This window comes from Chrysochloris asiatica, unplaced genomic scaffold, assembly GCF_000296735.1.
Source record: "Chrysochloris asiatica unplaced genomic scaffold, ChrAsi1.0 scaffold00180, whole genome shotgun sequence".
Taxonomy (NCBI): Eukaryota; Metazoa; Chordata; class Mammalia; order Afrosoricida; family Chrysochloridae; genus Chrysochloris; species Chrysochloris asiatica.
In genome coordinates, this window is record NW_006408698.1 from 4,496,722 (window position 1) to 4,509,254 (window position 12,533).

Here is a 12,533-nt window from a genome sequence, read left to right on the forward strand (position 1 = left end):
AGACCCAACAACAGCAGACAACAACCTAAGATCACCATACATGACTACACCACTCAGAACTTAATCCAGATATAAAAGCATTTAAAGCAAAACAAACCTACAAGACTGAAAGTAGGGAACCAGAGATAGCAATTTATAATGAAGTCAACAACTACGCAGAAAGAGGAAATAATAGTGTAGATACAGAACTTCTAAATGGCAAGCAAGTCAAGAAGATTTCAAGATAAAACAGATTGCTTTAAGCAGGGGAAATAAATTAGTAAATAGCAAGGTAATCTCAAGGAAAATTAATACACCTACACATCAAAATTTAAAGAGAGGACAATCAGTAAGATTTAGTAAGCAAAAATGAAAAGGAAAAGACAACCCACAAACAAAATGAACTCTGGTTGTATATTAACCTTCAGTCAATTCACAATAAAAATTTAAATAAATAAAACAGTGTAGTTAAGTTCTCAAAGGAAAAAATAAACAAACCATAAACTCAGAGCTAAAAATTATTTGGAACAATGAAACCAGGAGCACCACAAAACAACATAGAAAAATGGCAGCAATCAGTTCATATCTATTGATAACTACATTTATTGTAAATTGATTAAATGCACCAGTCAAGAGACAGAGAGCAGAATGGAGAAGAAAACAGGATTCTTCAATATGTTGTCTACAAGAGAAACAGCAAAAAGATGGAATACTATCCAATGTTGAATAATAATGATGAATCTGCAAAACACTTTACAACATGGATGAACCTGCAGGATATTTTGCTGTGTGAAATTGGTCAATCACAAAAGGACAAATTACATATGAGACCAATGTTGTAAAAAGTTAAGAAAAGGTTTTCTTGATAAGAGAAATTATCTATATCACATAAATTCAGGTCTTCTTTAATCATTGGAAAAGTTCCTTGTATCTCTTTTATTTTAGGTTTATACATCTTTTAAATTTAATCTCTTGATAGCTGTAAAAATCAAGTCATTACAATAAAGAAAAAAATTACAACAAGATAAAAAGAAACATAATTGTTATCAGGACTGCTTGTGAGGGTTGGAAATGTAAAGGTAGCCATTTTGTAGCAAGGAGGGGAGTAATTGACTTTGCAGTCTAGGAGCGGAGGTCCCTGGGACCATCAAGGGAGAAGAGCGGAGAACAGGACCCTACCCAGAGAAGCAGTGATGCCAGAGATGGAGGCAGAGACGATGACGGGGAGAGATGGAGGAGCTGGGGACTTTAGACCCAGAGAGGGAGAGGGGCTGTGTGCTGACAATGGTGGGGGGGAGGGGGGAGCGGGCAGGCATGCCGGGTATACCCTTTGGTTGGTTGATGCTGCACGGAGGAGATTGTAACCATGGCAATGAAACGATATACAATAGAATGAATGTAAAACTAATGTTCTCCCATATTAGATAAGGGACTCATATCTAAAATTTATAGAAAACTACAACACCTCTATAAAAAAAAACACAACACCATTTAAATATGGGCACATGACATGAACAGACACTTCACCAAGGAAGATATGTAATGTTTACATATTACATACAATAATATGTAAACTATCACATAATCACAATAAACATTTTTAAAAGAAACAATCTATGATAGTAATGGGGGAAGAGGGGAAGGAAAACTATTCATGGGCTAGAGGGTAAGCACATGTTAACATGAGCTTTTGAATGTAAAATTGATGAACTGCTTTGTAAATGTTCACTCAATTCACAATAAAATGTTTAAAATAAAATAAATGGAAGGGAAAGAGAGTCATAACGAACAAGCAGAAAGAATAAACAAACAAAAACAATGAAATAGCTAAAGGAAAAACAAAAAACCATTGCAGATGTTGGACCAAGAGAGGAAAAAGCTCAGGGGGGGCTTCCTGCCAGTCATGGAGCTCACAAGTTTGGTGGGGGAGGTATGTGATGGGAAAGTACATGTGATGGCAAAGTTCCCAGTTCTAAATAGAATTCCTAGGTGTCGTTCCTGGGAAGTCTTGGTGTGGTGCTGTATAATAAGCACTGGACCACAGGTCCATTTGAAACACAAGGTTGGAGGTTCAAATCCACCAGCTGCTCCTTGGAAACTCTACACAGGTTCGCAATGAGTTGGAACCAACTCAACAGTACTTAACAACAATAACAGCCTATGTACAGGGCACCATCTACAGGACCCGTCTACAGAAGTAGATTTTGGAGGTCCTTAACAGCAGGTTTCAGTGTCTATCAGGATTAAAAAGGCAACTGGAGGCAGGGTGGCTGACTAGGAGGATTCCTGCTAGTCTAATTCTGGCCTGGAGGCTCTAGGAGTTCTGTAGGTCTGGAGCAGACACAACTGTACAGCTCTGAACTCCCAGAGAGCAGAGTTTGCGTAGAGGGTGGATGAGTGTGGCGGCCAACCATACCTCTGGTTGTAGGAGAGCATGGGAAACAAGAGGAATTGCACTTTTCCCATGTGAATCTGCATGGATGCTAAACCTCTGTTAGACAATTCATTTATAGTCTATATTCCTAGAGTCTATATAAATTCCTGGAGTCTTCAGGGCCACGTCCCAAAACGGCTAATGGTTTTTTAGAACTTTTTGTTTGCTTCTGTCATCTTTGGAGCCAAATTTATAAAAATTAGCATTGTCATTATTAATAACTTTGTGGGTCACTTTTTGTATCTTTATGCCTTAAAAAGATATTGTAAATTAAGCATTCTATATATCTGAGGATTCCATTTCAAACCCTTTACAATAAGCACTAGGAGCTTTGGTAGCGTAGTGGTTACGAATCCGGCTGCGAACCGCAAGGTCAGCAGTTCGAAACTACCAGCTGCTCTGTGGGAGAAAGATGAGGCTTTCTGCTCCCGTAAAGATTTACAGCCTCAGAAACCCTGTGCAGGGTCGCTATGTGTCGGAACCTGCTCGACGGCACATAACAACAACAACAACAACTATAAGCACTGGAGTCCTGGTGTGGAACTGTAGGATAAAGCACTAGACCGTAATGTCGGTTTAAATCAATGGTGGTTTAAATCACAAGGTCGGTAGTTCGAAACTACCAGCTGTTCCTCAGGAGAAAGATGAGGCTTTCTGCTTCCGAGAAGATTTACAGCCTTGGACACCCTTGTGCAGGGTCGCTATGAGTTGGAACCAACTCCACGGCACATAATTACCACCACCACCACTAACCAGGAGTCTTGGTTGGCACTGCAGGTTAATGCACTGGATTGCAGCGGTTCACGCTCACCAGTTGCTCCTCAGAAATCCTATACATGGTTGCTATGGATCGGAAGCGCCTGGTGAGCTTGAACCACCGACCTTGCGGTTCAGATTTTTTTTTTTTTTAATTTGCAGTCCAGCACATTAGCCCACAGTGCCACACCAGGACTCCTAAGCTAAGCTATAACATGAATATATCTAGAACTTCAAAATTCTGCAAGCAGGTTTTAAGAGAATGGGTGTTGACAAAATCATTCTGGTGGACAAATTAGTAAAAGAGAAATTTCACAGCAATTTGGAATTTGCTCAGTGGTTCAAGAAGTTTTTTGATGCAAACTACGATGGAAAAGACTATGACCCTGTAGCTGCCAGACAAGGTCAAGAAATGGCAGTGGCTCCTTTCGCTTGTTGCTTCAGCTCTGAATAAACTGAAGAAACCTTTCAGCTTAGCAGTGCAGCTCCACAGAGGCCCATTTCAACACAGTGAACTACTGCAACTTCTAAGGCTGGCCCGGATGTGAAGAGAAAGAGTCCTGGTGTGGGAAATGGGGATGATGTAGCAGCCGAATTGATGCAGCAGGTCAATGTATTGAAACATACCATTGAAGTCCTGGAGGAGAGTGATTTCTACTTTGGAAAACTAAGGAACGTTGTATTGATTTGCCAAGAGACTGAGAGGGGAAATGACCCTGTATTGCAGAGAATTGTAGATATTCTCTATGCCACAGATGAATGCTTTGTGATACCTGATGAAGGGGGCCCACAGGAGGAAGAAAAAGAGCATTAACAGCCTGGACCAGCAAGAGCATCATCTGAATCCATCACTTCAAATCATGGGCGTAACTGTAAAATACTCCATTTTATGATTCTTAGAGGACTCACTGGTTTCTTTTCATAAGTAAAAAGTACCTCTTCTTAAAATGCACTTTGCAGAAATCTCACTCCTTTTTCCGTGAGTTTGAATTAGCAGTTTTTATCTTGTGGTAGAGCAGTATTAGCATCACCTAGAGAACAAAGACGCTGACCTTGGGGCTTACCATATGATTGCTAAAGAACTGTCTATAAAGAAGTGGAAAGACTGAATGAAATTTTAAGCTAATGTGAAATCTTGGCAGATAACTTTTAATAAATAAATGACTTAAGAGTATTTAAAATATGCTTCCATATTCCAAAGTATCAGGTGTAACGTGACAGGAGATTTTGTGTATTTGATGCTGTTTGGGAAGGAAGGGCTAGACCTTGGAACTTTATTTTGGAACCGGCTGTTGATAGGCCTTGTTAGGACTGCTTGAATCCTTGGAGACCTAGAAATTGGCCTAATAGGAAAGTCTAATAGTTTTTCTGTAAAGTCATTTATTGTCATGACCAATTGCATCCCTGCTAAAAACAAAAATCAAGAGCCATTGTTACAAAGTGAATGGGAGAACAATTAGGCAGGTTTGCACCAGCTAAGTGGGACACAGGTAAAGCATGATGTATGCACAACCTTGGAACAACGGGGCTCTGGGATACAGGGATTGATACATGGTTGGAATGGGGGAAAAGGGGGAAATAATGGTAAGATGCTTGGCTGTCTTTTGAATCTTGGTTTCCCTTGAATACCATTATAAAATAGACACTTGAGGGGGAGAGAAAGGAATAGCCAGAAATATCACCATAGAAGCTTGTAAGTCCATCTTCTCCGCCTATAACTGATTGTTGTTGTTAAGTGCTGTTGAGTCGATCCCGACCCATAGTGACCCTGTACAGGATTTCCGAGGCTGTAATCTTTACGGGAGCAGAAAGCCTCATCTTTCTCCCATGGAACCACTGGTAGTTTTGAACTTCCGACCTTGAGGTTCACAGCCCGATTCGTAACCACTACGCTACCAAAGCTGAGGCTACAACGTGCCCAGTGAAGGAGGCTTGTGCAGAGGCTCTGCATTACATAAGACCATAGGTGGAATCGTGAACAGTATCCAGAATCTTCAGAGGTGGGAAATTTCCACTTGAAAGGACAAGCAGACCAGCCTGGAGCGACTAGAAGAACAAAAGATACTTCTTGAAAGAAAGACCGACAGGAAAAATACAAAACAATATAGGCAGACTAATTGATTATTACAAAAACAAGCAAGTTGATTGCCCAGGAGACATCAAAAGAAGTGGTTGGGTCCCCTCAGAACAAACTCCTTTCCAAGACTACTCAATGGGAATACATGCTCTAATTGGCGATCACGTTCATCGCCGATAAGGGAAGTGAGGTAAAAACAGCAATGAAGCTGAGAGCTAAGCTCTACAACATTCAATAGCCTCTTGTGAACCCAGGTGGAGACCTGGTTGGCCAGCAGTGTGGCAAGACCTGGGGACTCTTTGGCCCAGAGTCAGTGACATAGCCACAGAGGACTAGAGTGGAGAGTGAAGTGTCCAGCTGATAAGAAGAGAGGGCATATGCACAAGAACACCCACACTTGCAGATAATACCCACTTGACCTGGCTTCAATGACTGGATGATCAGAGCTCAACTAGAAGAAGAAAGAAGAGGAAAAAAAGAGTAATCTGATACAATTTGATGAAGTTGACCTATACCTATGGATGCAGTAACTCAAAAGAGGAAACAAATCTTTGCAGCAATGATCATTCCCACCCCCTCTATACACAGAGTAGACAGGGATGGGCAACTTGGACATTGGCTACCCAAAATGTGTGTGTGGGGGAGAGCTACAAAGGCAAGAAGTGACTGACTTACAAGCTTTCAAGAGGGAATCTAGATCCAGAGGGTGTGAAGGAAGGAAGAATCTCCACTAAGTAGTATCCAATCTGTCTAGGCGGGGCTAATGAAAGGAGATGCGGATAGGTCTCTTGTGATACAATAGTGAATAATTGTTATCAGGACTGATTGTAAGAGTTGAAAATGTAAAGGTAGATGTTTTGTAGCAAGGAGGGGAGTGATTAAGTTTGAAGTCTAGAAGTGGAGGTCCTTTGGACCATCAAGGGAGAAGAGCGGACAGCGGGACCCTAACCAGAGAAGCAGTGATGCCAGAGATGGAGTCAGTGACGATGATGTGGAGAGATGGAGCTGTTGGGAACTGTAGACTCAGATAGGGAGAGGGGCTGTGTGCAGGGGGCAGGCTTGTGAGGTTGGTTGGTTGATGATGCTTGGAGGGGATTGTAACCATGGCAATGAAACGATCTATGATAGGATGAATGTAAAGCTAATGTTCTCCCATGTAAACTATCACATAATTCACAATAAAACATTAAAAAAAAAAAAAAAAGAGTCATTGTTGCTGGGATGAGAACAGTGTGTCTTAGCCCTGAGATGTTTGAGTTGAAGACCTAGATTTTCAGTGAGCATTTCTCTTCATAATTTTCTCAATTATTCTCCAAATTTCTATGTATTGTGTGTTTTTGTTTTGTTTTTAAATAAGGTGTGTCCAGTTTTTCAATCTAACAGTTAATCTTGGGGACTTGCCCACATCTGTGGGAATTGAATGGGGGCTGTGTCCCATTTTGCTGCCTTTTAAGTTTACATGTGTCTCTTCTCTGCTCCCCTTGCCCACTGGGGACTCCTCTCTGTTGGCTCCTTAAAGCTTTCTGCTTAGAGTGGAAGGACAGCAGATGGTGCAGCAAGTTCTTTTTGGACCTCTGGCAAAGGGAGCGGTTAGTGAATGCCCTCACCACCTTGGGCTCTGCAGTCTCAGGTGGTTTTGGTACCTGCTGTACCCAGCTCTCCACTGTTATCAGAATGCGTTGCCAGGGCACTAATCTGTTTGGAGAAGCAATTTATTAGTGTGTTAGTAAATGTTAATTTTCTTTTGCAGGAAATGCAGTACCATGCTTGATTTAATTGTTAATATTTTAAAACATTTCATTCCTTAACTCTCCCTCATTTGCTTTTTTGTCCACGGCCTATTCAGTCCTTTTGTTTGGCAGAATTCTGCAAAATGTCTGTCATCCACTACTGAGATTGTTCAGCCCCTGATATGTATGTATCGATTTGTCTTATAATGTGTGTAGAAAATAAGGTATTCTATGATAAAATTATTGTGTAGTGCATTCTCTGTGGGGTATTCAGGGGAAAACAGATTGATTAACAATGTCAAAAAGAAAAAAGGGAAAAAACCCACAATTATCCATTGTTCAAATGACTGTAGTGTTATTTCTCTTTGGCCTTTTAGACTTCTGTTGCCCTGAAATTCCAGGTTACTGAGAACCCATTTTCCACCTGGTATTTCTTGACAGGTTTTTTTTTTTTTTTTTTTTTTTTTCCTACATTAAAGAGCTTCTAAATAAAGTTCTGTATTTCAAACAAACAAACAAACAAAAAAATAGCCTATTGGTTTCTAGCCTGGCTAATTGGTAGGATGCTATTATCATTATCAGAAATAGAGAAATCAGAAGGAAGAATAGGTTTGGTGGATGAAAAATGAAACCAAACCCATTTTGATTGAGTGGAATTCCAACTCCTAACAACCCTATAGGTTATAGTAGTACTGTCCTAAAGGGTTTCCAAGGCTATATTCTTTACAGAAGGAGACTGTCACATCTGTTTCCCACGGAGTGATTGGTAAATTCAAACTGCCAATTTTTCAGTTAGCAACTGAGCACTTAGCCATTGTGCCACCAGTGCTCCTTGTTTGGTAGATAGAGGTTTAATTTTTGATATGTAGTGTTAGTAAAACATTTAGATGATGTCCTAGAAGGGTCTGGATTTCTTGCTGGTCTGGACTTTTGGACACAGGTTGGTGTTATAAAGACTGGAAATAGATTATGATATGTTCCAAGAGATCAACTGAAATGGGCTCTGTTGGAAATTTTCTTATATGTTTTCCTTTAGTCTCGAGTTCCTTTTCTATCAGATTTCAGAACCATGTATTAAGATATCATGATTCTTATTAGCAGATTCAAATTAGTTGTACCTTTCCACTTGATTGTCACTTCCACCCCTAAGGCACCCTTTCAGACCCAGAGTGTAAAGAGAGAAGCAACTAATAGGATATTAGTATTAGGGAGTCCTGGTGTGATGCTGTGGGTTAATGCACCAGACTGCAAAGCCATTTGAACTGCAAGGTCGGTGGTTCAAGCTCACCTGCTGCTCCTTGGAAACCCTATACAGGGTCACTATGGGTTGGAACCGACTCAATGGCACTTAACAACAACAACAAGTATTAGGTTCTAGGCAGTGGGGGTTCTTGTTTCAGGAGGGCTTGGCACCTGCCTCTCTAGATGAGTTATTCCAATGCACCAGCATAGAGTAATAGATGGTGTGAGCAGGTGTGCAGAAATGTGAGATGGCACTGGGTATTGTCAGGCAGTCCCACTTTGCTCCTGGACCTAGAGAGAGAGGGCTCTTCTGATGATTTGTACAGAACTGATAAGACTAGTTAAAATTGCTGAGAACAGGGGTCTACTATCTTCACATGGCCACTTCTTCCTTAAGGACTCCTTAACCCTCACGTCCTTGTGATGGGGAGGTGGTTGCTGTAAATGTAGAGGTTGAGACCAGAGGCAAAAACCCTTGAATCTGTCATCATCTTACTCTTACCTTGGTATCTTTTATTTCCTTCCTCCTTTATTTCATAATATTGCAAACATTTGCTCCTCTTTCATCCCCAAAGCCTGTAGAGTGCTTATTCAATCCACATTCAATATAAGATACTCCTCAAGTACTACAAAAATGTGTACATTTGTCCTTTCAAATATCTAGACCTACCACTTTAGAAGGCAGTCTGGCAGTTTCTTCCAAAGTAAAGTACAGGATACCATATAATCTAGCAATCATGCTCCTAGGTATTTATCCAAATGACTTGAAAACTTATGTCCACAAAAAAGCTTGCACACAGGAATGTGTGCGTGAACTCCCAAATTTACAGCTAGTACCCATTTGACCTAGCTTGGATAGCTAGTTGACCAGAACTTGAACTGAGGAAGATAAAGATGTTTGATACTGTGAACAAGTGCAAATTGCTACAGTTTAATGAACTAGACTTTTGCCTATGAATGCAGTGACTCAAAAATTCCAACGGGAATGGAAGGATTCTTCATATCAAGGAATAACCTTGTTTCCTCATTGTACTGAGTGATAGGAGTGAGAAATTTAGACATTGGATATCAAAAAGGTGAGGGCTATAAAAACATGAAGTGGCTGGCTTACAAGCTTTTATGAATGTGCTTAGTTTCAGAATAAGGGGAAAAACAAATTTTAAAAAAGCAAACCCCTGCACATAAATGTTTATAGCAGCTGTATTTATAATTGCCAAAATTTAGAAGCAATCACTATTCAAATAAATCCACTGCTGTCAAGTCAAGACCTACTCATCGTGATCCTACATAGGATTTCTGAGACTAAACATTTATGTGAGCAGGCAGCCTATCTTTCTCCTGCAGAACGGCTGGTGAGCTTGAACCACCAACTTGTGGTTAGCAGCCCAATGTCTAATACACAGCACTACCAAATCTTTAACAAGTGAATGGACTACCAAACTATGGTACATTTATACAATGAAGTAGAACTCAGTGATATAAACAAATAAGCTATTAAGCTATGGAAAAACATGGAGGAAACTTGCATGCATGTTGTTAATGAAAGAAACCAGTCTGGGAAAGCTGCATATTGTATGATGCCAGCTATATGACATTTTGGAAAAGCCAAAACTATAGAAAATAGTAAAAAGATCAGTGTTTGCCATAATTGGAAGGAGAGGGGGCTGGCTGGGGTAGGGAGATCAAGGGGTGAGTACAGGGAGCACTGGGGTATGCACATACTTTTTTTCTTTTTTTTTTCAGCCTGTTTCCTTTTTAGTCTATTTCTCTCCCACTCCACAACCCCCATTCTGGCATTTATCCTAGTGATAAACAGTTTAATGGCTATTTTGCACTGCCATTTGTTTTTGTTTGTTTGTTTGTTTGTTTTTAATGCTTTATTGTGAATTGTGTGATAGCTTACATGGGAGAACATTACCTTTACATTTATTCTATCGTATATCGTTTTGTTGCCATGGTTGCATCATCAACCAACCAAAGGGTATACCCTGCAAGCCTGCCCCCTGGTCATCAGCACACAGCCCTCTTCCTCTCTGGATCTAGAGTTCACAGCCGCTCCATCTCTCGACGTCATCTTCTCTGCCTCCATCTCTGACGTCATTGCTTCTCTGGTCTCACACTCAGCTCTTCTCCCTTGATGGTCCTAGGGACCTCTGCTCCTGGACTGCAAAGTCAATCACTCCCCTCCTTTTGCTACACATTTCCAACCCTCACAGTCAGTCCTGATAGCAATTATTCACTATTATACCACAAGAGACCTATCCCCATCTCCTTTCATCAGCCCTGCTCAGAGAGATTGGATACTACTTAGTGGAAATCCTACCTTCCTCCATACCCTCTGGATCTAGGCTCCCTCTTGAAAGCTTGTAAGTCAGTCACTTCTTGCCTTTGTAGCCGCCCCCCTCCCCATTTTGGGTAGCCAATGTACAAGTTGCCCATCCCTGTCTACTCTGTGTAGTGAGGGGGTGGGAATGATCCTCGCTGTAAAGATTTGTTCCCTCTTTTGAGCTACTGCATGCATAAGTGTAGGTCAAGTTCATCAAATTGTATCAGATTACTCTATTTTTCCTCTTCTTCCTTCTTCTAGTTGAGCTCTGATCATCCAGTCATTGAAGCCAGGTCAAGTGGGTATTATCTGCAAGTGTGGGTGTTCTTATGCATATGCCCTCTCTTCATATCAGCTGGATGCTTCACTCTCCACTCTAGTCCTCTGTGGCTATGTCACTGACTCTGGGCCCATGAATCCTCAGGTCTTGCCATACTGCTGGCCAACCAGGTCTGCACCCAGGTTCACAGGAGTCTATTGAACATTGTAGGGCTTAGCTCGCAGCTTCATTGCTGTTTTTCCCTCATTTCCCCTTATCGGTGACCCACGTGGTCACCAATCCCAGCGCATGTCTGCTTGTGTACGTATACACTTTTAAAAACACTAATCTAAGGCTATGAAAGGAACCTTGGTGGCACAATGGTTAAATGCTCAGCTGCTAACTAATAGGTCAGTGGTTCAAATTCATCTACGCCTCTGTGGGAGAAAAGACCAGTAAAAATCAAACCAGTAAAAATTGCAAGCCAGTCAATTCCAACTCATAGAGACCCTATAGGGCATAATGCCACATTTTTCTCCTGCAGCGTGGAGATTCAAACCTCAGACCTTTCAGTTAGCAGCCAAGCACTTAACTACTGTGCCACCAGGGCTCCTTTCACAAAGATTACAGCCTAGGAAACCTTATGGTGCCGTTCTATTCTATCATATGGGTCACTATGCATTGAAATCAACTCACTGACACATAGTGACAGCAATCTGAGATTGAAAAAGTTAAAGTTGACCACTATTGTCAGAAGCAATGAGGTTTGGAAAGACAAGCTAAATGTGATCAGCTGTTGAGTCACTACACCTCAGTGGACCACAAAGGTCATGGTTTGAGTCTTAGCTTCAGTAATGTACTGAGCTATGGTTACAGCCTAGGCAAATTAGGTCAGATGACAACTGGAGAAGTTAGCTAATTAATTAAACCTCAGCTAAGATTGGCCACCAAATGGCAGATGCAAATTCTGTTTTAGTTGAGGAATATGGATAAAAGAAATAGGAAAGCTCTGGAAATGTAAGAATATATGATTTGGCTTCTCAAAATCCTCTTATTGCTTAACTCAACCAGAGCTTAAATGGTTTCTTCTGACAGTATCAAAATTGACTCCTGAATTATTCTTCACTGTTATGTTAGGAATGCATTTGAAATTCAAGAACAAGGTGTATAAGTAGACACTATTTTAAAAAGCACTTAGACTTTTTAAAAGTGAGGGAGGGATACTTTTCAGTGATATCTGAAAAATGACGTGAATGTTTGTATTTGGCATGGCTTTATTTTGTGACTCCTGGTATGGCATCGTGGGATAAAGCACTGGACCAAAAGGTCGGTTTGAACTGCAAGGTCAGCGGTTCAAACTCACCAGCCAGGGTTGCTATGAGTTGGAACTGACTCGAGGGCACTTAACAACAGCATTTTGTGAAATCATATCATTATTTGCTATTAAGAATTCTTCAGTTGCAAAAAGCCATGTAAGTAGACCTGGCTTATTTTCTTATTGTTGTTAAGTACCGTGGAGACACATGTTGAAATGGGTGACAGGGTAGGCAATATACAACAAGAAGGATGTTAGCAGAGGAAAGATTAAAGTAGCAGGAGATACAGGGAGAAATGCAATAGTTAAAGTAAAACTGAAAGCAGAGAATATCAGAAAGATGTTTACCTATGCTTTATTGACTATGCAAAGGCTTTCGATTGTGTGGATCATGACAAGCTATGGACAACATTGA

At 40.8% G+C, this 12,533-nt stretch overlaps 1 pseudogene; it reads left to right on the forward strand.

The window, feature by feature from the left end:
• Positions 1–1,834: 1,834 nt before the first annotated feature.
• Positions 1,835–3,983, forward strand: LOC102813878 (annotated as a pseudogene).
• Positions 3,984–12,533: the final 8,550 nt, after the last annotated feature.